The following is a 4,906-nucleotide window of genomic DNA, read 5'->3' as shown; positions in this document are numbered from 1 at the left end:
ACTCGTTGTTTATAAAGCCCGGAGGTTGTTCAACAAACACTTCTTCATCAAGGTATCCATTTAAAAATGCAGTTTTGACATCCATTTGAAAAAGCTTTATACCATGAAAAGACGCAAAAGCTACAAGCATTCGTATGGCTTCAAGCCTAGCTACCGGTGCAAAGGTTTCATCGTAATCAATTCCTTCTTGTTGGTTAAAACCTTGCACCACTAGTCTAGCTTTATTCCTTACGATTTCTCCAACATCATCTAGCTTATTGCGAAAGACCCACCGTGTACCAATTACAGTACGTTGAGAGGGCCTAGGGACAAGATGCCATACCTTGTTCCTTTCAAATTGCTCCAATTCCTCTTGCATTGCAATCATCCAAAGATTCATCGACAAGGCTACTTTGTGACATGGTCCAGTTCGATTTTTGAGATGAAGGCATTGTGTGCACAGAAATTTTGAAGCGATGATCTGGTTTTTATTCCAGAGGTTAGGTCACTGGTTAAGTTTGATAATGGATGTGAGCTTTGGTGTTTCCATTTCTTGGGAATAAGTGAGTTAGAAGATTCGGGTTGTTAAATGTCATGTGAGGGGACCGTTGCATGAGAAATGTTTGAAGGAGGTGATTGTGGTTCGTTTATGATTAGGTTGGGCTGTTCTTCACCATCCTTGTTCCCCCTGGATGAGGTAGCATCATCTTGTGTAGGAGGACGATTAGTTCCCCTAAATTTTGCGCATCCTCCTCATGCAACAAAGTGGTTCCAATCGTTGCTCGCCTTCTTCTACCACTTGATCCATTTCATGTCGTATCATACCAATCTCAAAATCATCATCATATTCATCATCCTCATCATCAACCTGTGTGTTTGACACAAAAAGACTAGATTCGTCAAATATTACATGAACGCTTTCTTCCATTTTCATGGTCCTTTTGTTATAAACTTTATAGGCCTTACTATGATCGGAATAACCAACAAAAACTCCTTCATCACTACGAGCATCAAATTTGCCAAGGTTGTCTTTTCCATTGTTGTGCACAAAGCATTTACTACCAAAGCATTTTAAGTGTGAAAGATTAGGTTTTCTACCTCGTAGTAGTTCATAGGGAGTTTTCTCAATGATTTTTCTAATCATGACACGGTTGTAAATATAACAAGATGTGTTTACGGCTTCGGCCCAAAAATTCTTAGGAACCTTAGAGCTAATGAGCATGGTCCTAGCCATATTTTCAAGAGTTCGATTCATTCGTTCCACAACCCCATTTTGTTGTGGGGTTCTTGCGGCCGAAAAGTTATGACTAACACCGTACTCATTACAATAAGACTCAAATGACGAGTTCTCAAATTCGGTTCCATGGTCAGATCTTAATGAGACAAGTTTGTATCCAAATTTGTTTTGAACCTTTTTGACCCAAATTAGGAACTCATCAAATGTTTGATCTTTAGAACTTAAGAAAAGAAGCCAAACAAATCTTGTAAAGTCATCTACAATGACACAAATAAAGCGACTTCCACCTCTACTCACAACTCGCATGGGACCACATAAATCAATATGAATGAGTTCAAGAGGTAAGGAAGTGCTAACAACCCTTTTGGATTTAAAAGAGCATTTAACTTGTTTTCCTTTAACACAATCATCGCAAAGTGATTTAAATTCAAATTTAATGTTAGGAATGCCGTCAACTAGATCAAGTCTCTTAAGAGTGTTAAGTGTCTTAGCATTTACATGACCAAGTCGTTTGTGCCAAAGCCAAGGGTCGTTCTTTTGAACACTCATGCATGATAGTGATTGACCCGACAATGCATACAAGTTAGTCATATAGACGTCTTTAACACGTTTACCTTCAAGTATGAGTTCTCTAGTTTTACCATTGATGATTCTACATTCACTAGCAAGAAATTCAACAATATTACCTCGATCACAAAGTTGTGAAATGCTCAAGAGATTGTGTTTCAAACCTTTGACAAGCAACACTTTGTCCACGCATAATGACTTTGACTTACCAACCTTTCCAATACCAATGATTTCACCTTTCTTGTTGTCGCCAAAAGTCACCATGCCACCATCGTAGGCTTCTAGCGAGAGGAATTGGTTTTCATCTCCCGTCATGTGACGAGAGCATCCACTGTCTAAGTACCAATTGCTGCCGCCCCTCACTAATGCCTATAAGAAATCAAACATTTAGTTTAGGAACCCAAACAAGTTTGGGCTCCTTCTTGACAACGACCTTCTTGACTTCTTCTTTCTTTATCCACACTTGTTTAGCATTCTTAGTGTTTCTTTCTAAGTCACGGACTCTTTTGTCACAACCATTAAACTCATGACCTGTTTTGCCACAATAGTTACAAATGATGTACTCGGAAGACCAAAGATACTTTCTTCTTCTAAGTCGGTTTGACTTGGATCCTGGTTTCGAGTGCAACAGTGTGTGCTACTGTTGCATTTGAAACCAAGTCCAGCATTCTTTGCAAATTTTTCGTACTCTTGTGATTGTTTCAAGAGAAACTCCAAAACATTCTGACTTCCTTCCCATTTTAAGTAAAACATCTTAGCCTCATCTAGCTCTTTAGTTAATGTTTCAATTTTAGCAAGATGATTAAGATTCAATTTACCTAAATTGTCAAACGCTTGTTTTGCAAGTCTTGCTTAAATCACTAAGTAACATCCCAATTTGTTCCAATTGTTTATTATCTCTTTGACATAATTTGAGGTCAGCTAGAAGAGTGTCACGTTCCTTAGTTAAAGAAGACACTAATTCCGTGAGAGTATCTATTTCTTTTCTTGAATCAGATGCCACAGTAAAAACCTCTGTGGCATGAGTCCATTCACTTTCTTTAACATCTCATTTTGAGCAAGAAGGTCATCATTTAGTTTTTGAGCTCGTTCTAAGGCACATTTGACATGACTCGACTCATCATTTAACATTTCAAAGAATCTTAACAAGATCATCTTTTTCGTTGTGACAAGTAGCTAAGTCAATCAAAAGTTGGTCACGTTCTTGTGTTAGTGACGACACATTTCCTTTAGAATGGATGCAACGGTGCAAGGATCTGTTGCCTCGGTTTCATCAATTTTGTTGGCTAAAAACAAGTTTTGTTTTCGAAGTTTTTTTATTTCTTTTTCAAGACCCAACATGGAACTAGGTTGATCATTCTCATTTAGACTTTCTTTAAGGACTACATTTTCCTCAGCTATGTCCTCAATTTCGATTTGCATAGCTTCCAACTTATTAGTTTGGACACGACACTTATCTATGAATTGATCTAGGAGGAGACAAACTTTGTCTTTAGAGAAAGATCGAACCTTTTTCTTGAGCTTAATTACCTCATGGTCCAATCGAGTCCGAATCCACGGAGTGAGCCATAAGACACTTGATGTCTTCTTTCTTTGATGATTTGGAAGTATGTTTTGAGGAACTAGACGAGATGCTAAGTTTGGCGTCTAATTCATCCTCAAGGACATCGTCCTCTTCGAATCGAGACATGCCCCAAATAGCGGTCATTACCTTGTTTTTGTAATCACGTTTTGCAAAGTCACGTTTTTCCTTAGATTTGATATCGTTCCACTTTGGGCATTCTTTGATTTGGTGACCTTTATCACCACATTTAAAGCAACCAACAGTGGAGTTAGATCTTCTCTTAGGAAAACGGCGTTTACTAGAGTTGTTGCTATACCTTTGAGAGTTTCGACCATTGATCATGCCAACAATGTTTTTAGTGAACATTGCAAACTCATCATCTTCATCCTCCTCATCACTTGAGAGAGCATTAAGAGCGAGTCCTTTCCCTTTAGAGCTTTCACTAGAACGCTTCATGAGAGTTAACTCATGAGCCATAAGTGAGCCCATAAGTTCATCAAGGGTGAGCAATGAAAGGTCCTTAGCTTCCTCAATAGCCGTAACCTTCGGTTGCCACTTTTCAGTTAGGCTACGAAGGATTTTACGGACTAAATCCTCGGATTGAAAACTCCTACCTAAACTCTTAAGGTCATTGACAATACTAGAAAAACGTGAAGACAAACTATTAATTGACTCATCTCGGTCCATATTGAACATCTCATATTGTTGCATGAGAAGATCAATACGATATTTTTTGACTTGTGACGTTCCCTCATAAGCAAGGTTTAGGGTGTCCCAAATCTCTTTGGCCGAGGCACATCCAGATATACGATTAATCTCTTGGTCACCGATTCCATATTGAAGAATGGACATGGCCTTAGAGTTTTTCTCGATTTTCTTATAGTCGGCCTCAACATACTTATCCTCACTTTTCAAGGAGCTAGTGCCATCAGCATTAGTCACTTCGATTTTGAGGGGACCCTTTTGAATGATTAACCAACATTCATAGTCCGCACTTTTGACATAGTGCTCCATGCGATGTTTCCACCAGGCATAGTTTTCTCCTTTGAAAATGGGATACTTAGTGTGTTTTGAATCGTCCATAACTATAGGATCAACTCTTTGGATTTAACCAATATCAAGAGCACAAGGCTCTGATACCAATTGAAGAGTTAAGAACGATTAACACCTAAGAGGGGGAGGGGGTGAATTAGGTGTACCTTTTTTAAAATTTTATTCTTAACTTAGTTAATTAACTATTTTAAGCTAAGAATAAAGAAGTACAAGACTTGAGAAACTTAATTGAAGGTAAGTTCACAAGAAGATACAAAGCAGTTCTATGTCACGGTATAGGTGACTGTGACACCGAACTTGATTAGGTACATGCGAGAAATAGCAAAGTGGAAGAACGTAAAAGTAAATGAACAAACAAACGACATTTTAAAAATTGGTTCAGCCTCTACTCCGAGGCCTACGTCCAACCGTTATTTTATTGCTTGTTTAGAAATTTACTCAAACTTACTAAACCCCTTACAATGAAAATAACTCGCCAACCTACTCCGGTTGCACTCAAACTCAAA

This window comes from Silene latifolia, chromosome X, assembly GCF_048544455.1.
Source record: "Silene latifolia isolate original U9 population chromosome X, ASM4854445v1, whole genome shotgun sequence".
Classification (NCBI taxonomy): Eukaryota; Viridiplantae; Streptophyta; class Magnoliopsida; order Caryophyllales; family Caryophyllaceae; genus Silene; species Silene latifolia.
Note: the sequence above shows the minus strand (reverse complement) of the source record.